This window comes from Tympanuchus pallidicinctus, unplaced genomic scaffold (genome assembly GCF_026119805.1).
Source record: "Tympanuchus pallidicinctus isolate F22 unplaced genomic scaffold, pur_lepc_1.0 scaffold32, whole genome shotgun sequence".
NCBI classification, from domain to species: domain Eukaryota; kingdom Metazoa; phylum Chordata; class Aves; order Galliformes; family Phasianidae; genus Tympanuchus; species Tympanuchus pallidicinctus.
The window spans coordinates 2,389,032-2,414,822 of record NW_026294750.1 but is presented as its reverse complement, the minus strand read 5'-3'; the positions used below and the strand labels follow the sequence as shown (position 1 = coordinate 2,414,822).

The following is a 25,791-nucleotide window of genomic DNA, read 5'->3' as shown; positions in this document are numbered from 1 at the left end:
GAAGGGAAGGGAAGGGAAGGGAAAAGAGTGCCAAGAAGGATGAATCTGGTAGTTTGGCGCTCCTCCCTCCCACCTTTCCAGAACCCTCAGAACCCAGCAATATCACTGCAAATGAACAGAAGGCACAAGGAAGAGGCTGCCTTGGCACTCAGGTTTTCCTCCCATAGGTGTTAAGAGTGCTGTGGGGACAGCTATGCATGGAGCCCTGCCTGGGTCCTGCTGCTGCCAGGTGCCAAGTGTGCTATGGGAGCGTAGCATGGCACAAAGCAAGCACAAGGGGAGGGATGTGTCCAAGAGCAGAGCAGTCTCCAAGGTACCTGGCTATCTATCCTGCTCATAAGTGATGCAACCAGGACAGCCATGCCCTTGGCAAATGGGAACGCTGCCACTGCACAACCAGAGCTAGGAACTGCTGTAGCTTCACTAGGGACATCACTTCAACACCAATAAAACACGTAGTAATGAATTTCTGCATTACGATGTGATCCAAAAGCAGTTGTTTGTACCTTTCTTCTCTGACTCAGCAGTACCACTGGTGAATGACACTGCTTGCAAAGCCCCTCCAGCTTAACGGAGCCTTTACCCTGCTGCAGAGTGCTGGGTTACTTTCCCCTCATCACACCCCCACACCACTTTACTTTTCCTTCAAAGCCCAGTGATGTCTGTCATGTTCCCATTTAAAGTCCCCTGTTCTTACACACATTACATTTGTGACGCCTGCTGTGGTTGCACACAAAGCACCAAATAATGCAGGGAGGAGGAGGAGAAATCAAAGCATTTTAGAAATCCTAAGCTTGGCAAAAGCTGTGTGTAATTTTGCTTAGGTTGCAAGTTGGCTGGAGAAAACCATATCAAAGCACCATCATTTCCAATTGCCTGAGCATTACTTTCTAAGTTTATTTTTACTGCTCATTGTAGATCCCAGACTGACAGCTCTGAAAACTGTATATTTTCTATTTATGCAAGAATAAAAAGCAACAACTCAGCAAAAGCACAGACATCTGATATATGTTTCCCTAATAATGAAACTAAACTGTTGACTAGGGAGCATCACCGGGAAGGATTGTGCACCACAACCAGCTCAGTCCTGCCCCTCTTCTCCTTCTAACTCACTTCTTGTTGTGATGCCTCCAAAAGACAGAGCTTGGAATTCAGAGCCTAGCATTATATTCATTACATTTATGGAGAAGATGAGGATAAGACTGGAAACTCAGAGCAGCTCTGGTCCTGTGCCTAAAGTTCAGCCATCCCTCTCCATCCCAAGGGGTTGAACAGAGGCACCTGCAGTTCGTGGTGACCCCAGCTCAAACCGAAGCAGAAAAACTGCAATTTCCATAGGAGTCCTCTTAAATAAAAAGCAATTTTACCTGTAAATCTGTTGGTATGAGTTATTTCTGCTGGTCTGTCCCCGGCGTTAGGTGAAATATTGTCGGAATGCATCATTTCCTGATATCCAGATGCAAATTACAGGAGCTGTATGTCCTGAAATCAGCAAAAGAAAGTTGAAAATGCATTAGGCTTGGGAGCAAGATCAGCTGTCACTATAATATTTCTATTACAGCAACTATCCAATTGGAAATAAAACGGCTCATCCTCACATAAGTCCACTGCTCCCATTTTGGAACCTTTTGACATTTACAAGATTTGCATGCTGTACCTGGTTTATTATAAGCCAACAATTAAAGCTGTCTTTGCCTGCAGCCACAAGCAATGCCCAGGGACAGAGCTGCAGCCCGGCTCACACACACCTGGCCTCTCCCTCCTGCTCTTATTTCTCCTGTGGTTCGTGCTCATTCCAGAAGCTTTGCCAAAAAGCTTCATCCCCAGTTTAGCTGCCTGACAAAAACCCTTTCTGTGGAGCCTGTTTTCATGCTGGAGTTCTGCACGGTTCTCCAGCAATGAATCACAGCCTCCTGTCCCATTTCAGCAGGTTTCCCTGAGGTAGGTTTGGTGCTCTGTGGGTGCACTCACAGAGAAATATGCTGAGAAAGCAGACAGACCTTTCTGATGGTGTCATGATGGTGTCAGAGATGCTCCCCATTAAAAAAGGAAAGCAAGAGCTTGTGATCTCAAACAGCTGATGAACCGCACAGGAGATATGTCATAAAGTCTGCAGACTTGGAAGGTGTTTTAGGCCACAGTGATGGACAGCTGCACAAAGCATCTTCCTTATTTGTAAGTTGCAGTGATCCCTGCACCTCTCATAGGAAAGCCAACCTCCTGAGCACCAACAGAGCAGCTCAGCACCCTCCAGAAACAGACACAGGGTGCCCCGAGGCTCACACACTACAGCAGTGGGGAAACCCATCTTAGAGCTATCTGCAGACGAGTTCCTTGCTTGTCTGTTTTATGTGTCACCAGCCATGGAAAGACTCAAAGGAACCGAGATATTAACTTAAGAACTTGACTTAAACACTGGCTGATGCTGAAGGCAGCGCTGTGCTGTCCCAGAGCCCCCCCTAGCGCAGCTCTGTGCAGCCCAGCTGTCAGTCCCAGCATCGTTACTCGTTTCCATGCTGTTAGAATGATGCCTGTGCAGCAGTTATTATTTATGGCTATTGTCAGCAGAGGGGGAAAACCACAGTGGGAGGCAGCAGGACCCACCTGATGCACAGCAGGACCCAAGCTGATGCCCTAGAGATTAGATGGAGATCCTCTGCATCGCTGTCCAGGCTCAACCTTAAGCACAAAGGCTGCAGAGACCTGCAAAGGTTCCACACCATCTTGGTAAACAAGTTTATATCCTTCATTTCACAACGCTGCTCATCCGTCAGACATTTAGTTCCGCAGTCGGAAGGCAGGTTAATCAAACAGCATTAAGTGTACCAATAAAATGCCACGGTAAATAAATGTGCAAATAGAGCTGTCTGAACTTCATCTAATAAAAGGAACGATTTCAGGACCTAGAACTACTTCTGTTACCAGATCCCACTTTTGTATTTTTATGGAGCAATTTTTTGAGCCTCGCTCCCTACATCAGTCTGAGTCTATTTGAGCTGCAGCACACTGGCTGAGGAACTGCTGAGAAAACCATCAGGTGTGACTCAAACTCACCAAACGCCTATCAGAGCTACCCATAACGAATGGGAAACAACATGATGATGAAGATAATCAGGAGAAAAAATGTGCCTATTTGTCTTCTAGGGCAGAGCACTGTCTCCCTCTCCCCCTATGCCCTCCCCACTGCTCACACCCCCATGTTCAGCCCCCACTGCCCCCCCAGACCCTGCAATGCATTTTGAGAGGACGCCGAACCTGCCCTGCTCCTTGCCTCGAGGACCGTGGGGTTTTGTGGCCAACACAGCAGCTGGCACTCCTGCAGCGCTTGTAAGATGCCTTAAGAGGGCTGTCTAACCAAAAACCTTGCCTGCGTGCTTCTATTGCAGCTCATAAAAAAAGCTGTTATCTCTCCTTGAAAACCTCTCCTCCTCAGAGCTTTCTCAGTGGCTCTCGAGCTGAGGAGAGCTGATCTCAAGAGCGTTCTCCATCCCCATCTCCATCGTGGCACACGGAAAGTCCCCACTGCATTCAGCAAAGTGTCGTCCTGGTTGGTGAATCTCACGGAGCACTGGGGCCAAACAGGAGGGGTCAGGCAGGAGCTCCCCATCCATCCTGGTGTTGGAAGGGAACGCTTTCACCTCCTCTGTTTTTTTTATTACTCTCTCAAATGGCCACAGGAGACCCCCAGGGGGTCTCGGCACACAAGACTCCTGCCCCACAGCCCTGCTTGTGTCTCTGGCTGTCTGTACAAATGCACACATTTAAAGCTGTCCCTCTGCCATGCTCAGATCCTTGCTTTTTCCCATTGGGGTCTTCATACGAGCACAAGGATCTGTATCTGCTCCCTGGGTTCTGAAGCATGAACCTCCACAGACCTCATCACAGGAAGGCATGGAGGACTTCTCCGTCCTGCTCCCATTCATTCCAGACTTTTTCCATTCGCATCTCCTGTGGAAGTTTACAGACTTCAGTCTATCTCCACAGACTGCAAGTCCAAAGTGGAGGCAGGAATTGGAAAGGAATGGATGATGGAACACAGAGTGGGAGACAAGGCAAAGGCTGCTCAGTAAAAAGTCTTTTTTTTTTTCCCTTTTCTGAACAGTTCTGTACAGTGCAAATGTGGAAAAAAAGAAACCACCCACAGCAATATGGGTTAAGGAACATTTGTCAATAAGAAAGAATAAAAGCAGGCACTAAAACAACAGAAATAATGACTCGACTTTCCAGATTTTGATTCTAAAACGCCTGGTGCCTCAGGCAGCTAACTGAAAAATTCTTCTTCAGCACAGAACCTCGCTGTTTCGCCTCAAATAGTCATAGTTAACAAATATTCCCTCTGAGTGTATGTCTGTCTGTGCATATATGAGAGCCACTGACAGACAGCCTGTAGCTATATGGAACTGTCACGGGGGAACGGCAGCAGAAGCAAGAAGCAAAATTACAGCGATATTTCTTAGGCCTGGGAGAAAAAAATATATTCCTTCTTTCTTCTCTGTCCCAATATCCTCGAGGTGCCCCGACCTCACTCTGCCATTTGCAGGGAACACCACAGAAAGTTCCACGAGGACCTGAGTCTTGGTGTATTGGTGGCTCAGTATGAGCCAGCAGTGTGCCCAGCTGGCTGAGAAGGCCAATGGATGCAATGGCTTGGATCAGGAGTGCTGTGGTGAGCAGGGAAGTCATCCTGCCCTGTACTCGGCACTGGTGAAGCCTCATCTCGAGTGCTGCGTTCAGTTTTGGGCACCTCAGTACAGAAAGGACATGGAGGTGCTGGAGCAGGGCCAAAGAAGGGCAGCAAGGCTGTGAAGGACTTGGAGAATATGGCCTGTGAGGAGAGACTGAAAGAGCTGGGGCTGTTTGGTCTGGGGAAGAGGAGGCTGAGGGGAGACATTACTGCTCTCTTCCAATACCTGATTGCAGCAGAGCGGGGCTGGTCTCTTCTCACTGGTGACAGGACGAGGGGAAATGGCCTCAGGTTGCACCACGGGAGGTTTAGGTTGGATATCAGGAAAAACTTCTTTAGAGAAAGGGTTGTTAAGCACTGGAATGGGCTGCACAGGGAGGTGGTGGAGTCACCAGCCCTGGATGTGTTTGAAATCTGGATGCAGTGCTCAGGGATGTGATTTAGCTGCTGTTAGAGCTGGGGCAGTACAGGCAGGTCGTGGTTGCACTTGATGATCTTTAAGGTCTTTTCCAAGCTGAGCAGTTCTATGACTCCATGAGCATCCTGTCACACCTCCCCAGCTGCCCACATCACCTTTGGATCACACCACAGGGGCCAGGCCAAGCAGCTCAGCTAAAACCCAGCCTCCATCTGCGTGTTAACTGCGACGGCTACAAAACCAGGTCATTAATATTTAAACAATAACTGTTTCGCAGCATGCTTCCAGATGTTCCTGCTCTCGTTATTGCTTTATTGCTTTAAAAATCAACAGTACGTGATGTATTAAGTACACAGCCTTCTGACTCTCGTCCGCACACTCTTGTCTTTTGGGAGCGCTCTATGAGAGAATTATTATTCTTTAACAGTTGCTGAAATGAAATTTGGGTTTATTTAAGTCAAAATCCTTGGTCTGATCCAAACCCCACAGCTACGCACAGCAAGCAGCACTGCTATCACCCAGCAATCCCCCTCTGATAAAATATAATAAAGAAAAAAGCATTAATTTGTCTTCGTTTGGATTTCCCTTGCCTGAACCACATGAATGCCTGTAAGCTCCCATCTGATGACACAACTGCTTTGTATTCCATTTAAGGCTGTTTCATCTGTAATCTCAGAAGGTAGGAGGACTGACTTGTGTCACTTTCTAGTCTTTGCCAATAATGTCATAATTTGATACAGAAACCGTGCATACCATTATATTCAAATTTGATATTTAAAACACGCTTTGGCAGACAGCTGACTTCTATTGATGCGCTTATCCGATTTCTCTCTGCCTTTTTATTCTGGAGATGCACACAGGGAATACGTCGCATCACATTTTTGTTACGCACACAGAACCTTCAGAACTTCCATTTTTCTTTTTTTTTTTTTTCCTGGACATCGGTAAGTAGATGAGTATATTAAAACAAAAAATAGGAAACTACAAGACTGCAAATTAGGTGAAATGGAACCACGTGTGACAGAAACAGAACTCTAGGACCTTTAATCTCAGCAACTCGGTCTGTGTCATCTTCAGACCTTCTCCATTTGCCCTCTCCCAGCCCCTGCTCTCCTCTGTCACTTCAGTTTCCATCCACAACCCCAGCTCTCCAATTGCATCTTGCAAAATGCGAGCCAGCTCTATTTTTAACCAAATCCAAGCTATTTAATTTCCATTAGGAAGTAAATACTTCATCCTCAATCTCCTTAGAAAACCAAAATACAGATTAGGGAAGTTAATGCCTTCGAGTCAGAGAGCTCTGTGCATTCTGCCATGGTTTCTCCTCCCTGTCAGCTTCAGTGCTCCTCCTGAACAAGAGGCTGACCAGCTGAGCGGCCAGCACAACACCTGGCAGGGCAGCAGGAGAACCCTGGGCTCACAGAATCAGCAGAACTGTCTTCTCTGACAGAATATCTCCACCACTTGCAATTGTCTCCGCATGGATAACTCCCTTAATTCAATTAAGCTGTTATTTCTAATGAATTCCATTGAAGAGAGCTCAGTCATCAAACCGGTGCCATCGCCGAACCATCGCGAGCGTGGCTGAAGCAAACATTCATCCAGACAGGGAATGCTGAGAGTCAGCTGGAAGTTTGTCTTCAGTATCAAAATACAAATTGCTCTTAATTAAGAAAGCCTTCCATCTGCCTTTTAAAGCTCTTTGCACAGAGTGGTGGTGGCCACAGAGCCGCCTGCACAGCGCTGGCATTCTCACCATCTTCACTTCCAGATTTCCCAGCACTATTCTCTGAATTGCCGTCTCCTTCCCCTTCCACTGCCCCAACCAGCACTGAATTGTTGTGTATTTCATGAACTTGATGTGCAGCAGAGCCCACCATCCGAACCCAGGGAAGATAAAAAGAGTCATTCCAGATCGGAGAGAATGAAGGTTACAAATTGCTTCAATTAAGGCTACACAAAACCCTGGATTCCCTGGATTACGTTTCCACCTTTCAATATTTGTCCATGGTGTGCACACAAACAGCCCTCTGAAGAATCCTCCCCTAGGTAATTTTCCCTTTCCTTAATCCTGATTTACAGAGCCTGCCCTCCTGGGATATTAAGAGGATCTCATAAGGACAATCCAACTTCATATCGATTCTATTTCCCATATCCATAAAATTTTTCGCCTTAGGAAACACAAGAACGAAGGAAAAAACAAAACAACAAAGCGTGGTTTAATTTAAATACCACTTTCAGCAAAAGGGAAAAAAAAAACCCACAGATGGAAAAAAAAAAAGCAGAGGACGACAATCGTTTGCTTTGCTAAGGCTGTGCTATGCGAAACGTGCAATAAAAACTGACAAGGGAAGGAGATGATCGTTGTTTGAATAACATCCATATCAGCACAGACACGTACGAATCTGGCAAGGGACAGGGAAGATCCAAACTCCAAATAACATTGATGTATCAGTAAGTATTATTCAGACAGGAGAGGGGGAGGGAGGAGCAGCAGAGGTTGGCTGAGACCAGAGAGCGTCTATCAGCTCCAGGAACTGCTGGGCAGCAAGTCTGCAGACCTAATTAAGGCCTCTCCATCTTTTTTAGATTCTATGCCTCTGTTCTGTTGGTTGCTTTCTTTTTTTTTCCTTTTCCCTTTTCCATCTGGATCATCACTGGTTTAGATCACAGCTAATTGGGGTTTGGGGTATTTTCCGCTCATTGTTTAGTCGTAATTAATCCAGCCTCGGAAGAGGACGGCCAACGCTGCTCAGTCATGGAGAAGAGCTGGTGCTCAGGAGGACACAAAGAGGAACTGTAACACCTTCACACTCACAACAGAGCACTGCTCTGTGGTTCTATGCACGCAAGCTGGTGCAAAAACAAAGCTGGGGCAAGGAGGAGCACTTGCAACTCAGCCTATAGCCCCCAGCACACAGAACCACAGCCCCCAGAACACAGCACACAGCCCCCAGCTCCCAGCCTACAGCCCCCAACCCCCAGCCTATAGCCCCCAGCACACAGCCCCCAGCACACAGCACACAGCCCCCAATACACAGCCCACAGCCCCCAGCACCCAGCCCACACCTTGGCTGCACAGAGTGGGCACCAAACCCCCAACTCACTGCTGGGGCCAAAACTTTGCATTCTAACCACTTAGAGCTGACATTTGAAAAGGTAACATGACGACTCATTGTGCCAAATCAATTACTGATTATCAATATAGCAGTGAGTGATGTATAATGAGTATGTAAAAGATATATTTAGCTGTAGATTATACTAGTAATAAGGGCTACATGAGCAATAGCTACATAATTACATTTTATGAATACAGGAAACCTTTGAGGAATGCTCTGAGATTTAATTGACATTTAACAAGATAACTACAGCAAGTTAATTAGAAATTATATGCTAAAAATATGAATTAACTTTTAAATAATATTTTAGCTTGCTACAGTATAGCTATAGTGCCTTGTTAGATGCCAGTGGAACAACTAAATGAAATACTTCTTTCCAATCACATCTTTCTAATTCATTTCCCACAAACTGAAGCCTGCATTATCAGCTCCTCATTCTGAATCTTTCTTTTTTTGGTACAAATACAGTGAATTGATCTGCTTAGCAAAAGATTCATTTTTATGGCCCTCTCATACTTCTTTAAAATTGAGCTCTCTTACATTCCTATCAGCATCCAGAGAAAAGATTTCACTCTGGCTGCGCTTTCGGCTCTGAACCCAGAAGGAAACTGCAAAGGAAGGCACTGCCAAGCATTCAGATGCAAGATGATACATCAGGGATTCTGACAGTGCTAATACAGAAATTCGGAGAATAAAACAACTCTGAGCTGGTTCTGATATGGATGGCTGTAATCACAAAGAAAATACAACACAGGTGCACTCTCTGCTCTTGCTCCCTGTGTCCCAGCTGACTCCAAGGTCTCTCTTGCAACTTCTTTTTGCCAACACGCCTTCGTTAGCATTCGAGACTGGATTATGCATACAGAGCATACATGATTTAGTGTCCCTGCTCTTGAAAATGTCACTTAGTTCAATATATCACAGGAGGAAATGGAGAAAACAAGATGATAAAGCAGTGAAGGATGGGCAAGATGACCCAATCTGCACCTGAGATTGCAGCACTGTGCACTTAATGCAAATTGAAGCCTTGTTTTTAAACTATGGAAACCAGACATAAGCAGAACAGCTTGAACAAGAGATACACCATCTTTAGCCTAGTGGATCTCCAGCTGACTAGAAGCTTTCTGAAAAGCTTTAGCAATAAAAAGCAAAGTCGTTCACGTTGTCCCTACTTCCCCATCTTGTCCAGGGAGGGCAGGAGAACAGTGTGCCCAACAGCTGCACTCACAGAGAGGAGGATTTTGGATCATTAAGCTGCTCCTAATAATAAAAAAGGGGTAAGAGAGGTCGAAGATACAAATTTAAGAGGAATTTTTTACTCAGAGGGTGGTGAGGCACTGGCACAGGTTGCCCAAGGAGGCTGTGGATGCCCCATCCCTGCAGGCATTCGAGGCCAGGCTGGATGTGGCTCTGGGCAGCCTGGGCTGCTGGTTGGTGACCTGCACACAGCAGGGGGTTGGAACTGGATGTGCATTGAGGTCCTTTTCAACCCAGGCCATTCTATGATTCTATGAAAAGAAGATACCATCACAACAACAGTTACAGCTTGAACCCCATTTCAGCTCAAGCTCCAGGTCCATCTCAGCCAAACATCTCACGACTCCCCTTTACTAACAGCAGATCAGAGCCCCTCGCTTCGAGCAGACGTGACTTCGCTACCTGGAGCTTCCATTTAGTTGAAAGAAGCATCTCTGTACAACGTGTCACAGTGCGCTGGGTGGGGACGACTGGATTACGACCGAAAATAATTGAGCTGATACATTTCAGCATTTTTCTTTGAATAAATTATTTGCAAATAAACATTTTCATTATTCGACCATCTCTGATGTTCCATTAGCATTCAGTGAATTATTTATTCAGCAGCTTTTCCCATCAATCACTGAATAAATTATTCGCAAATAAATTATTCTACCAGCTTTTGCTTTAAAGATGTCCCTTTGAGAACAATAGCTTCCCAGAATAGAAAACAGGCAAAGGGAGAAATTTAAAAGGCCTGATGTTCATCTCTGTTGTCTTGCTAGAAATCTGAAGGGTTATCATAGAAATCTGTGGCATTTTTCTGCATTTAGGTGTAACTCAGCACACACTGCAGCATGGAGTGCTTCACCTTGCTGAAGCCTGCACAAAAATTCTGCAGTGCCCTCAGACCCAGCTCTGTATCCTGGCACGCAGCTCCACTTCCAGCTCACAAAGGATGCCAGTGCCCTCAGATCAAACCTGAAGCACAGCTCCCAGGGCTGCCGTGGTCCCAGACCATTCCTCCTCCTTTGCATCTCCATCACTGCACCTTGTGATGCATAATGCATTCCCACCCCATCAGTCCGCCCAGCTCCAGCGTACGCCTTGTTTGTGTCTGGGCCAAGGAGGATGAAAGCCTGTTAGAACTAAATGAAGGCTACATTTATGCCAATTTTAAGGGATAATTGAGGTGCGGCGCAGGGGAATTCGCTGAACTCCTCCGTCCTTCTCACAAGAAAGAGCTTCTTTTGTTAGGCGGCACAAAAAGTCACCCTCATTAAAACAAGCCACCTTTATCAGAACCACGTGGAGGATTTATCGGCGCTCCCAGATGCTGCTGCTTTTCAGGGGGATGCAAGAAAACGTTGGGGGGGGGGGGGAACCTCATTTCAAGAGGGCTCATTATCAAAGCACTGCGATCCTCGGGTTGATATCAATCATGGCAGCACAGGGCTGTGCCAGAGCCTTCGTGACACCGACCCTACCTGGGCTGCCTAGCGGCATCGCTGCAATTAATAATTGCTAATTTGCGCTGAACGAACAAACGGGAGACAATGTCACCGTGTGAGGGGGGACAAATGAACAATAACACGAAGATATATAATTGATTTAATTTCAGACGCTCTTCCCCTAGCAAACCTTTCCTCATCCTCAGAGTAATTGTGTAATGACATTTACGTATAATAGACTTGTGACATTATAAATGACACTTGTGTCAGGATTGTCAGGCTGTGACAGCCTCAGAGACAGCTCCAGTGAGAAATTAATCATTTCTGAGGCTTGAAAGTTGCTCATTTATCCCTGCCAAGTGAGATCTTGCAAAAACAAGATCTTGCAATGAAGCGTGGGCTCCCACCCGCGTCACCCTTCAGGACCTCGAGAGAAAAGTCTTCCTGGGGACCGGGCAGCACCGTGTCTCACTGCCAGCTGCACCCTGCATGGCCAACCATCTACTCAACACAGCCAAAGGCATCCCCACCTTCTCCATTCCTTCCCCTTTTAACATCACAGCACCTTTTACTGGCTCCTTATAGTGCATGTACACCTGTAAACGTACCTACGTGCTACAGAAGCCTATATTACCATCGACGTGTGTCACATTTCCAGATCTCTGAAAGGGTTATTTGTTGAGGAGGACATTTTGAAATATACTGTATAAAATGAATACCAAAATAAAAAAAGAAAAGAAAGAAAAAAATCTTCTCCGTCTCAGTTTAGGGCTATTATTAGACAATCAAACTGTCATTTTTTTTCAAAGCAGTTCAATTGTCACAAGTTTTTCTAATGGCTTCTAAAGCACGATTTAATGCCTGGGCCAAAAAGAAACACACCCCCAAAAAATAAAAAAACAGAAGAGGATCAAAGCGTGTTGAAAAGCCCCACTCAGAATGCATGACAAATCAGTGTCTGCAGGCTAAATCCTTCCTGTCCCATTTGCCTTCAGAAATATTTGTGCGCTGCAAACCAAGACTTTGTTTGTACTTATGTTTTTAGACGTACACTGGTCCTTATGGCTTTCCTTTGTGCACAATGCTCTTACAGAAACCCAGAGCAGAGAGGATTACCCCATAACAGCCCTTCAGCACTTCCCCAGGTGCAGAGGTCCCACGGATGTGCAGGGAGCACTGGGAGTCCCAACAGAAAGCCCAGTGGTCACAGAAGGCTGGAAGTGGCTGGAGGGCAGAGAGGCAAATCAATGGGATTATATGGCAGGTGATGGAGGGGTGGATGCCTCTCCCATGCTGTCCAACTCCCTGCTCCCCTCACACCTGATCACAGAAGCACAGAGTGCCTTGGGATGGAAGGGACCTTCAGGTTGCTTTGCAGACTTTGCATCCTCCTCGCCTTCCCTCTGCCAGTCCCCAAATAGCAATCACACACATAAAATCAGGCTGCTAATGTAACAGATAATTCAGCCCCAGTGACAATGGAACTTACAAACTGATTCCGCTTAACCGACTGTGACTGCAATAGGCTAATTCCACATTTCTAATTAAATTACATTATTTTCTAGGTGGAAGTTTATGAGCAGAGGTGAGGAGTAATGATATGAGCAAGCCACAGAACCACGTGTACTTGTCAGATCTGAGGCTCCTATCTAGATGGCAAATTGAGTTACTCTATTTACATCTTTTTTAAATGTCACAGTATTTGCCTGTGTTTAATCTTGGGTTTGTATGTGCATGGAACCATTCTCAGAAAGGAAACAGGAATGATTCAAAGGAAAGACAACAGACCTCACTGCCGAAAGGGTGTAAAGAAGCCAGATTTCCTCAATTTCACCACTTTCTATGTATAAATCCTGCTTTAAAGTGGCAGCATTACTGCTGTGGGTTGACTTGGGAAGGGATGGAGCAACGGTCTGGTGCTGAAGGTGGGGAGAGGATGGGCAGTCCTGAGGATGCCTGCCCTCCTTCGCCATCGTGCATCCCACAGCATCCATCTCCCACCTCCAGGACGCACACAGCAAAAAACCCATCTGCTGCTGCTTTCCTCTGTGAGCAAGAGCTGGGGATCCAGTTTTGCGTTATGGATGTCCAGAGGCCAAATACAGATTGCGGGCTTAAGGTTTTTGTCTGAAATCATAAACAACAAGGGCAGAAACTCAAGAAGTGGACATAAAACTTTATGGCCTATGAAATTGGATCACCTTTTACAGACCTTTACCTTTAGATGGACAGTGAGGGATTTGTCACCCTATGGAGGGGATGAGCTTTAAAACCTGAGGAAGAAAAGACAGAGCGGCGTCTGATGGAGGACACGTGTTGCCCAGGAGCTGCAGGAGCCCCAGGAAACTCCCAGCTTTCAAATTATGTTTGCAATCAGTAGAGAAATTACTGAGAACAGGAGGTTGTCATTTCAGCTCTGGTGCATTCAACCTTTCCTCTCACGGCGGCTGCTCCATACTTCTGATTGCTCTGCTCCTTCCTCCGTCAGCAGCTGATTCCGATAAATTGATTTTGATGATGTACTGAGAATTAGGCAGAGACTTCATTACACCAACTCGAGATCAGACTTAGGGAGACATAATTGAACCGTTACGAATCCCTCAATCTCGTTTAGATGATCAATTATTTTGTTTATCTCCTTCAGCAGGCTAATGGAAGCCCGGCAGGGCAGCAGCAAAGGAACCAAGGCACATAAGCTGGTTTGTAGGTGTCACTGAGGGAACTTTGTCACCTGAGGCAGCTCTGGACAAGAGTGTATTTAGAACAGGATCTGAACCAGGATGTAAGAATAGACACTGATCACAGCAAGCTGCTCCACATGTCTAAATGCAGAACAATAAGCATTTTTTCTTGTAAAAAAGCATATCCTTCAACATCAGCCACAAAGGGCTTTATCACAAAGACACAAATCTGATGGTGCAGGTAGGTGCTCGGTGCAAAGCACAAAAGCTCTGAGCAGAGGGTATCCAATTCTCATGCAAAGCCCCTGCACTTCCCAGAGCTTTAAAATGCAACACTTCCACCACTGTGATTGTAGCTCTTAAGTGCAAAGAATCGAAAAGCTGCAATCAGCAGAAAGGAGTGTGGCTCTCAGAAGCCCAAACGATGGTGCAGAGAGGAACGGGGCTGCTCACAGCCCAACGCTGCTCTTTGCCACTACAAAACTGCAAGGCCAGTTGAAACAACGCACATCTTCCAAAATGCTGAATGGTGATGAGATCCGAAATGAAAAGAGGTTTGCACCTCTGTGGTGCTCCTGTCACCATTCATAGCTGGAATGCTCCGAAGTGTGCAAAAGAGACAGGCACCCAAAACGCATCAGAAATTAACTCGTTTAAGCACTTTGGGACTCTCATCCACAACGATCATTATAATTATATAGCACTGTTATTACTAAGAGTAACAAGAGTGGTAATTATTACTGCTATCGCGTTATTATTGCTCTTAATACATCCTGTAGTATTGGAGATCAATTCGGCTTCGAGGGGAACCAGCAGCAGGGAGGTAAATGAGAGGGAGGGCTAAAGACAGCAACTGAATGCTAGGACAAACAATCCCTTTTTGGCAGCAAATGATAAAAGAGATCCAGCTGCCCTGGCTCCAAGGAGGGGTTTTAATACATCACCTGAAACAGCTGAAAAGCTTACAAAAATCTGGTTATATTTTTTAATCATCTTGCATTTTAGACCTTTAAAGTACAAATATGGATTTCAAACATATCAGGGGAACAAATTAACTTAGAAAAATGGCTGTACTTTCCAAGGTTGCACCTGCCATGAAATTGCTCCAAGTTTGCATTTTCCCTTAGTCTCTAGTGTGTCATTACAGCAGATTGATCGCCTTCCTCTCCCCAGCAACTCCCCCATTAGAGGGTTATTGTATGGAAATTAATGGGAGGCTAGAAACATTTCTTTTGCAGCTGCAGTAGTAGAAGTCAGTTCTGATTAAGCACTCCAAACCCAGCAGGCTGGGCTGATCTCTTTGCTTTCGCTCCCTCTTTTATTATCACCAGTGTCAAGTTTTGTTACTTTTGCCATTCCCCTGGTACTCCCACTGCATCCTTGTGTAATAATAGGGGTTATTTCTTTATGTGCACATCTATTTATTTTGAATACACACCGACGGATTCTCACTGGTACAAAATCCCCTTACACCACCTGTAACACGGCTGGAGGAATCATTTCTGCTCTGTACAAAGGCCTGTTAATGCTGCTGAGCAGAGTAAGGGAGCACTCAAGGAAACAAATATCAGCATCATAAATCTCTCTGTTAGTTACCCCTACAAAAGTGACGCCTGATGCCACATTTGATGCGTGCCTGCTCCACCTCTTATTCGTCTTGCTCTTTCCTACCTGCCCACCCTGCCCCAAACAGCAAAGTGGCTCTCATAAAAAGAGCCCATATGTTTTAAAAGACAGAAATTAATCAAAGCCGTGATGGAAGAGAGGTGGTGGGATGCTTGTAAAACTCATGACCGAGTACAACCTCAAAAGGCAGCACAGCTCTATTGCCTTGGCAGTTTCCTCTGCAAACAATGAACTCAATGTGTATAAAAACATAAGGAGGGAAGTTTCTTTTAAACCAATCACGCCACAAATCATGCAGTAATTGAAAAAAGAAAAGAAAAAAAAAGGAATTTCACACTGTGTCAGCTAGAATTACAATCTTGGAGTCTGAAAAGGGAAGGGGACCCTTTTTAGATGCTGTCCCTTTCTTGCAACTGCCCACACGTGCCCTAACACAGAGCAGTGATTTAGGAAACAGACCACGAGAAGATGGGTCGGCACCTACTTTCAGAGGAGGAAATTTCTCTCCACATAGCACCCACCTCATCCCCAGTCAATGTGCCTATGCTACGCACCAGCTGCAAAAAGCCAAGTTAAGCTTTTGAGAACGAAGCACCACAGTCCTGTACCAGAGATGTCCCCAAAGTCACCAGCCCAGGACAGATCCTGCTCAAACAGCGACCAGGCTAAGAGGTGCAGTAAGGACTGCTGCTTAGAGAAGCCATCAAGTGGCACCTCATAGCACAACAAGAAAAGCCTTTGAGGGATGTTATTTATAGGGCTCATAAAGATGCCTTTTGAATATCCATCAATCAAGCAGTCAGCGAAAAAGTCTGCTCAGCACACGGGAGAGTAGAAGGAGGGAAGAAAATTGGATACGGCATGCATGTGAGATGTGCAAGCTCACACAGCTCTGCTCTGTATGCCAACGGGACTCACAGACTGTTACAGAGCTCACCAAACCTGTAGGTGAATGGGCTGGAGATGGTCGCTGCCCTTATGGCTGCTTCCTTTGCTTCCTTACTGATGAAGGAACCAGCTGGTGACCCATGGTGAACATATTTTCTAGGACTCCACCTCTTTCTTACCACATTTTGTTGTGGCATTTATAAAGATGGCATTATAATACATTAGAGCAGCAAAATAAGATGCTTTGGGGCTTCTGTGCCTGGGAGTCTTCTTTGGTCTAACACAGGGCACAGTGAGGGCTTTTGTGTTGCTGATAATCAGAACCAAGAGGCAGAAGTTGATGTATGAGATATGGGGGATCTCTGAGAGGTGTCTTAACTCTTTGTTTTGGACTCACATTTGTTGGGTTCTGCCACTGCACCACTCCAGCCTCTGTGACCAACCGCCCTGCCCTGCATTCCAGCAAATGCACATCTCTGCATTTCCTTCCAAAGTGACATATATATTTAACGACAAAGTACTGCACTGTACAACCCCCCATTTATCTTGCTAAATGGCCGCAGAAAAGCTCTGACAAATGTATTTAACATGTAGACATCTATTAATTAATAAGTACATTACTTCGCAATCAATACTCGGTTGATCATATTGTTTAAATTATACATGTCTGATAGTTCCTGCCTTCCTCATCTGCTGTAAGGTACGTACTGAGACCGAGCAGTGCAGAACAGCTCTGCATTTTAGAAGTTTGGCTCAAATCATTTTTAAATAGACCGATCTTACGAACATATTCTGTTGCATAAAATTAGCCCTGATTACAGTCAGTTTATCACCCCAGCCTCTTCACAGTCCATTGATTAACCAGATACCAAGAGCAGTATATCCTCTTTACTGCATTTTTATTTTATTGCAGCAATGTTATTCTGTTTCAAACTCCTGACCGAGGCGTTCCTAGCAATTATTCCTCTTGGTCTGCAGAACACGTGCAGACAATTCTCAGCCTTGTCCCCTGTTGCCACGTGTATCACTGGAAGATACCAACCTTAATCCACACATCTCTGTCCTCAGAGCCACTATCGGACAACAGATCTCCTTGCATTGCCATCTACACAACAGCCTCTGCTGTGTTGTTTATGTACAGGTCATTCCTGTAGCTGGGTGCTATACCTTTGCTATACATTTGCTGCACGAGGCAGAGGCAGCAGGGAGGAGGCAGCAAGGGTGCTCAGGGTGTCCTACCAGCACTGTGCTAGAGAGGGTGCTCTGCCCTCACCAAACTCACTGCATCGGTTCCCCAAAGTTACACCTCTCCTCGCTCTCAGCCTTGCCATGAAATGGTGGAACAACGTGGCAGGGAGCCCCGAGAAGGCAACTGAGGGCAACGAGGGAACTGCTAGGAGCTGAAACCCCCACCCTACACACAGGAATGCATTTCAGAAACAAGCTGTGTGCTCTGCATCAGCCAGCACCTGAAATTGGGTCTGAGTTCCTGGAGCAAAGAGCCTGAGGGCTGCCAGTTTGTGCCCCATCCCTTCCACTTCAGAGGCTGAAATTCTACCACGACCAGATCAGAGCTCCTCAGTGAGCAGAGCTTCTCATCCAAACACCGAGATTTTGCTGGAAATACCTACAACCATAAATTCCAGATTCATTTCCTATGAACGGTTTCAAGCATTTATCTAAACCTTGCCCTTTTAGCAAAGCCATTAAGCAAGCTCACTGCAATGTTCTTGGACTAAGAGGGACACTTAATGCAGCCAAACAACCTAAAAGCTAAAATGAGCATTCCCAGAAGCATTCATCCATCTCTGCTGTTGCACAACTCGCTCTGCTCTGCAAAGAAGAATAGCACTGGGAACACAGCTATCCAGAGCTACAGGGGCCAAGCAAAGCTCTCACAGTTGGAGGAAGCTTGTGTGATGATTCAACATAACCCAAAGCACAGCTCTTAGTAAAGCTGGAATACACTGTGATACAAAGCTGCACGTGGACCTGATGAGTTTGGATCTGGCAAAAGGCAAAGCGGAATCCAATCTATGCGAAGAAGAGCATAAGGACTCTCACAAACCCCAAATTATTAACACAAAACTCAACATTCTGAGCCATGTTGTATAGGGTCGGCCTGGAGCTGTGGCTGTAACCCAAATAACAGACTTCTTACCTGGACATCAGGACCAGGAGCCCAAGGACACACAGTGCTGGTGATGAGTTGGAGAGCATGAGTTGGTTCTACTTCGTTGTGTCTGAAACAATTCTGAAACGTTTCTGGAGGTCAGAACATGCAGCCACGGAGGATGTTGCAGTACCTGTGATAAAAATAAAAACATAATGTGTTCTGATAGCTGGATTGAAAATTAGCTTAAGGGTCTCCATGCATTGCCTTCTTAATGGTGTGAAACATAATAGCCTCAACTGTAATAAAGATGAATTACTTTTTCATAAAATGATGAAACTCCAGTAAACACTCAAGGTTTATCACTTAATTTGTCCCCAGTGCTCACACAGACTATTTTTTTTGCTACCCTATTTTTAATATTCTCAGTGATTAGATTTCAATAACCCGCTCCATAATAACGTGTGTCTCATTTCCCTGGACAGACAAAATAGGCCATAACTTCCTCTCCGTTAGAGCACTAATGCTGTAATTTAGAACTTCTGTCAAGATGAAAGATCTTCCCAGGGAGTTGCAGCAGGCCCATGGCAACACTTCGGCACAGGGCTGGATAATGAAGTTTTCATTATTAAATAAAGATATTTTAGGAATGTCATAACCCATAAATCCATTCTTCTACGACGCAGCAACTCATCACTTTGTTTATTTCTCATCCACGGGCTCCATCCCACCCCTCTTAACTCCCCTTATTTTGGTCCTGGTTGGCTCTGGAGCCAAGGGCTGATGGGGAAAGGGCTCACATCCCCTCTCCAGCAGGCAGCCTGAGCACTGACATTAATGTCACCTGGAGGAAACGTTAATGCATCCCATCGTCAAGCTTGGGAGCATCTAGAATTATGGAAGAGAATTGAGGTTTTATTTTCAGAAGGAGGTTTAGTACCACTGAATGGCATGGAATGGTTTTTAGGTAGAGGCAGGGAGTGAAAGCAAAGGCAGATTTGCAATAAAAAAGTTTCCCAGGACATGCGGCTCATTGAGATTAATCAGTGGGTAGCAGCAGGGTAACTTGCTGCCTTCTACAAGCACGTGAGAAAGGAAATCATGAATTGGACAAAGGCAGGTCTACTCACCTATAAGAAACCTACATTTATTTCTGGAATGCAAAAACAAACCATAAAACCTATCAGCACGTGAATTAATTGAAAATAAATTTCCCTTCCCCACGTTAAGCAAATAGGAAAGTCTGTGACAGCACTAATGCTGTCTGTAACGACTTGCTAAGATCCTACTAATTTAAAAAATAATAATCTCATTTGAAGGCAGTTGAATGGATTCTGCATTTCTACAAAGCATTGGGAAGGCAACATTAACGTGAACCTGGGGCTGACTGCTACTCACTTAGCTGCGATTCAATTCAGTGGAGAAAAACACCCATTTCATTAGCACCAAGAAATAACCACTAGCCACGCAATAAATTTGCTCCATTTGCCGTAGCAACTGCTTTGATATTGTGTTTTCAAGTTTAGAATTTTAATGCTTTAACTGCAGCCCTAATTTCACATCACCAGGCTGAATTCATCCTACTCACGCCTTTCTCCCTTTCCTTGGGACAAAATCAGAGTGGGGGGAAGGAGGAGAGTTTACTATTCAAATCCAGATCCCACCTTAAAAGAACATTCAAAAGCACTTGGGATTTTGAACTGCTGCATTTTGATGATGGAGCAGTCCTTGCCAAATTCAGTTGTTGCCTTCAGCAACATGAATAAGGATTCCAGATTCTGCAGAGCAGATGCATCCTCTGCTGTTGCCAAAGACAGTACGGTTGCATAGGTAGCAGAGATGACACAGTTTAATTTTGCAACTTGAAAGTAGCCAAAGATACCGTGCTGGCTGCCAAACCCAAATTCCATTGTCACATTGGGATTTCAAGTCTTACAACAATGAATGTGAGAATCGTATTTTTCCACTTATGAGAACAGATGCACCTTGGCATCCGTTCTTGGGGAACAGGGGCAGGTGTGCTGGATAGGAAAAAGCCAATGCAAACAGACTGAACAAGAAGCTTCCTGCCTTGCTTTTCGCTGCTGCTACAAGCAGAATTCTTGGTAGGCATTCCAGTATCAGCTCATCACTTGTGCCATCTCAGAATCACGCCTACTCTTCTTGGGGCTCTTGGTCTTTTAGCAGCTTTGTTTCAAGCAATTTTGAACTTGAATTTGACCAGCACAGACAGAGTTTTTGATTTGCACAAATGGGTTTCAATAGCAATAAGTAGGCAACTTTGAGTTTCCATATTTCTATGAAAATAGTTTCGAATTTTCATTTCAGTGTTCCCACGATAAAGCTCAAGAACAGCTCAAGGCAAATTAGAACCAAAGGAAATGCTGCACGTAGATAAGAATCTCCTTTGAAATCTTGCTTTTGTCTTCCTTAAAGTAAATAAAGAAAGAAATACAGAGGAAAAGCAAAGGAAGACGGTGCAAGGACAGAACTCCCCCAAGGAACAACACTACGGCCACTAGATGTCTGTATTGACTCAAAATCACGACCTGGCCAAAGGGACAGGATGCCACATAGCTACTTGGGTAGATAAAAGAAGTGCTTTCCATCTTCTCTAGTCTTTATCACGTTGGCAGGGCTCTCAAAGCCCGCTCTTCTCTTTCGCTCATTATCGTATCGGAGGCATCTTTTGGGATAAAGTTCAAGCCACCTTTGCTCCCTCCTTCAGGGAGCATTAATTAGGCTGAGGTCGTTCTCACAGTGCGTTGGGTGGGTGGCTGGGCTGGAAGCCCTGGTGCTGTTCTTGGAAGCTCTTCTATTTATGGAAATTAACATCTTTCATTTCACTTAATTAAAGCACCCAGGAGCTATGGGGCTCGTGGTTTTCAGGAGATTAAAGCATGCTTTTAGAAGGCAGAGAAGGGCCAAAGCCTGAAGCTTAAATCTGAACCAACTGAGTATTTAGTGGGAAGAGAAGACTTAGATTCAAATGCAGGCAGCTGGGATTCAGGAGGTTTGTAACTGCGTTCTGTAATTCCTAATGAGAATGGACAAAATAACAAAGGAAAACACATTCAGGGATGGATTTCTGTCTGCCCAAGGCCATACGTAGTCAGGAAAAAAGACAAATGGCAATAAATACTACACTGCACCTTTCTGATTTACCGAGTTCTCACCAAACCAAACATTCACCTAAAGAACCAAACCAACATTAAGACTGCAGAAGACAGCGGACCGTTGCCAGTGCAACTGTGGTGAGATCAGCTCCAAGCCCACTCCATGTTGTGAGTGACTATTTCAGACAAGCACCTAAAGCCATTTTAAAATGGAAAAAAAAAAAAAAAAAAAAAAAGGCAAAAAAAACATCTACACAGACTATAACCCAGGTGTTCCAGCTAGTTTTAGAAATAACTAAATCTGATATACACACAGTGCAGGGAGAAGGACTCACTGCCATCTAAACTGGGTTCATAGGGTGCATGCTGATGGCCTGTTTCTATGGAGGAAATGCTTTCTCTCTTTCCAAGTTGCAGAGAAAAAGCAGTCTTCATTTTGACATCGTCAATTCACTGCTGTGGCTCCAAGATGCTCACGCTACTGGCAGTAGACAGGATGCAGAATGAAAATCACGCGTGCCTCCCAAAGTTGACTTATTTTTTCATTTTAAACTGCGTTTAAGAAGGTTACAAAATGGTTTTTGGCAAAAGTACCATGAGAAGTGGTCCTTCCAGACGGGGCTCAGCAGCAGAGGACAACACTGAGGGGTGCCTGCTTTATCACTCCTTCGTTTCTTATCAGCAAGGAGCTCCCCAGGGATCCCCATGAAAATGCCACAAGAAAACACTCTGTGGCTCCAGCTGGCCAGCGAGGTATTGGAGCAGAGAAATGAATCTGCTGAGCTGATGAAGCTTAGATCAGAACTGTGTAAATACTGTGCAAAAGAATTTGCAAACATTTGTTCAAATCAAGGCTTGGAATTCGTTTCAACAGTCCCCACGAGTCATAATGTCTCTTGGACACCCTGCTGGAGCACTTGCACAAATGAACTGTTGTTTAAAAGAGCGTTCAAGACAAAGCGTCGTAAGAAACACAGGCAAATACATGCTCAGTTCTGAGCAGTTATGCAAATATTTCCTGCGATGAGTAACGACACCAAGGACTTTCCCTGCTATTTGTGAACATGGGGAGCCATCAGTCTCACAGTCTAGAACGTGGACTGTGGAGCTCAGATCACGGAGTGTGAGAGAGGAGTCCTGACAGAGTCGCCTCAATGCCTTTGAAAACTATTCCCCAAATGTCACCCAAGTCATTTCAAAGCCTCTGAACCCCTCTTGGTGCAGGGATCTGCGTATCCTAAGGCTGTTGCAAACATCTGTCTCAGCACCTGTCAGTAATTTCCTAACATCGCGCCTTCAGCAACGCCAACGTTCCTCTGTAACCCACAGGTGGACCAAAAGGTTAAAAAAATATATCACAAAACAGGGCAGCTGCTGCTTTATAACAGACTGAGCAACGTGGGACTTCTAAGGCACAAGAGGAGGTGAAAAGTGGAAATCCAGCATGTTAGCGGAGCACTAAGAAGTCAGCAGCAAGATCGATGGGTGGGAGATGGGAAGGAGATGCACCAGAGGAAAGCTACTGTGGGGTTCTGGCACTTGGCCCCCCACACCAAGCTCCTGCTAGCTCAGTCAAGCTCAATGAACCTAACACTTAGCCAAAAAAGCCTTTGACAAGCTGGATCTTGAAGGAAACAACGCCCTGACAACACTTGTATTTGCATAAATATTATTTAATCAGTTCTGTGCCATCTCATTTTCACAGCAGGCTGTGCCCAAACCATTTCCAAAAATGACTCTGAATGCATTTCATTCTGGTGGGAATGGCTCTCGTTGTGACAGCTCCTGAAGGCAGAGAGCTCTGAGCAGAGGCTGCGCAGGGACACGGAGCACAGACACCCTCTGCAGTGCTGCTGATTCCAGCACGGCTCGGAGAGATGCTTGCATTCACGTCCAAGTTTGGCCTACAGGATTCCATGCATTTAGCAAAGCAGTGAGCAGGGTGGATAATTTTAACACAACCACTTCTATTCTGGGATTTTGGGACTCAACTCATTTCTAAGAAGCCGTTCACCAGACATTAAAATTATGTACTGTGAATAGCACTGCTCCTGAGCTAACAAATAATTCCTGTGCTTTCTCCACACTGTGTTTCCAGGCCATTCCTATGCATTTGACCTATGACACTTTGCTCCTTTCCTTGAAAGAACAGACCTCCCAGCTTCCTTTGACTTGGTAGCTGGACTGGGAAAGCTTGCTAAGAGGAACTCAGAGCCTTTGAAGATAATTCATACATTGGTCATGACTGTAATAACGTAGCTAGAATTACAGTGCGCTCCAAGCGCTGAACATTAAAGACTCTGCATTTCACAAAACCAATAAATCAAACATGGTAAGTGTTCGACTTCTGGCTGAATCTGGATAATAGGAGCAGTTTCACTTCCCCGGATCGCAGGAAAGGTTATGTGCTTGGAAGAACTCTGCCTCCAAAAGTTATCGTATCTGCAGCAGATTCAGCAGTCTGGTCATGCTGTTTGACACTCAGAGATGCACACAAAGGAGTTTGCCATGACACGATGGCCAGGAGGGGCCTCTTTTCTTTCTGCTTCTTCTGTCTTGCTCCAACCGTATTATTTTGTTGATACGGACAGGAGCAGCTTCTTCTGATGCCACAATGGTGATAAACTTTTGGAATAAAAGGCAGGGGTCCTCGTGTATGTCATAGGAGCATTTTGCTGACTTTAAATGAGTGAGCAAACGTTCCTGCAAGCACTCTAATCAACTCACAGATGGAAGTCAGGCTTTTAAGGAGAGGAAGGAGATGCTTACATTTGCATGGCATATCTGGTCTGTTCTCATGAGAATGCATAAGCAGGCTCTGCTGCCACCCAGAATAAGCCCTGAAAAAGCAGCACAAGCCAAGGCTAGTTTCTAGCTTTTTTTCCCTGCAATAGTAACAATATACAGATAGAAACAAGAGAGACCTGGTCCTTTTCCTCAAACAAGGGATCTGCCCTTTGCCTAAGGTCAGTGCAGCTGCTGCTTCAGGTCCAACAGCCGCTGGTTTGTGATGGTGACAGCTCAGCGGTATCCGAGAGACCTTCCCACACTGCTAACACCAAGAAAGAAGTCAAAAAGAAAACACACGACTCTACACGTTTTGCTCTGGTAATGGCCAGCATGTGAAGCTGGTTCAACTTTTTGAAGCAGCCCGAGATCCTCAACAGCACTGCAGAATGTAGCAAAACTGCACGCATGAGGACGGCCATCGCGCTCCTCCCAAACAAATTGTGATCCTCTGCATCCTCCCCTGGCTTGGGATTCGCTTTGCAAGAAGCAGGAGTTGGAAACAAAGGGAAGAGCGGAATGGAAATTTACTCCCATTTAGATGCTCCCAGGTTTTATGTGGAAAATGCACCCCACCCTCTCTATCTGCGGATCTGCAGGAGCAACTGGCGGTGCTGTGGCTCCAGGGGAGATCTCCACTGTCAAGTTGATTTGTGATGCATTTGAGCTGACAGATCGCCCCGGGCGCGGGAGGAGGTGGGTTTGCAAAGGAAGGAAGAAAGGAGATTAAACCTCAATCAAAATGTGTGGCTACCTACGCTGGGGAAAGGGAGAGGCAATGGGGGGAGGGTGGAAAAAGTGCAGAGAAACCTGTATGACCGAATAAGGAAGAAGTGGAAAGACCTTAAGGGGCTCGGATCGTTCAACCACTTCTAGCACAAAGCTTCCCCAATGCCCTGCAAGACGTCAGACATTCCTCCAAATCCAGCTCACACCTGAAGCAAAGCTCTCAAAGGCAGTCAGGAAGCACCAGACACTGATACTCAAAACCAGGGGGGCACAGAGCAGTGCCCCATCTTCAGATATACTGGGAATGGTGCGGCTCCATTTGCAGCCACTGGAAGCTCAGACTGTTCAGTCCCCCTGAAAATAAGATTGCAGGTGATTCCCATGCTGTCCTCACAGCTGGAGGAGGGTAGCAGACAGATATTTCCCATTCTGGAAAAAAAAAAGAAGAAAAAAAAAAAAGTCTTGAACTGTATTTATCCTCTACAGGATTCTTTTTGGCTGAAGGTGCATCTAAAAATAGTCTCTTGAGCATCAATGAAATAGCAAGAAAAAACATCAGCTCTTTTCACGGCTTGCTGGGTATGCACAAAAGTGTATCAGCGTGACCTCAGAGGAGAAAAATTACAGCTCCTCCTTCACGGCCACACACCAGAGTATCCTTAAATTTTGTTTATCAGTGCTGATCTGCAACTGAACCAAACAAAAACTCAAAGGTAAAAGCTGCTATCGGGTGCTAAAACACAAACATGTAGTCCTGATCTTTCTCCCTACACTCACGCACTTTTCCAGACATCCATTTTCTACAGCCCCAACGCCAACACCAGCTGAGCTGCCTTGTTTGCCCCTCATGGATGGCACCTCTGCTTCCCACAGAGCCAGGAACACATGCATGGTACAGCAGAGCAGATTGCGGAGGATGCTTCATGTAGGACTGTGAATCATG

The 25,791-nt window shown here is 45.5% G+C and overlaps 1 protein-coding gene across 7 annotated transcripts in view; it reads right to left on the bottom strand.

The window, feature by feature from the left end:
• PLXNA2 (plexin A2) overlaps window positions 1–25,791 on the bottom strand; it is a 341,299-nt gene that overhangs the window by 266,997 nt on the left and 48,511 nt on the right. For all 7 annotated transcript variants that reach the window (XR_008210153.1, XM_052698228.1, XM_052698229.1 and 4 more), the window contains 2 exons: window positions 18,265–18,409; window positions 1,368–1,482 (listed from right to left, as the gene is read on the bottom strand). The gene's annotated coding sequence lies outside the window, so the exon portion shown is untranslated. The remainder of the gene's footprint in view (window positions 1–1,367; window positions 1,483–18,264; window positions 18,410–25,791) is intronic.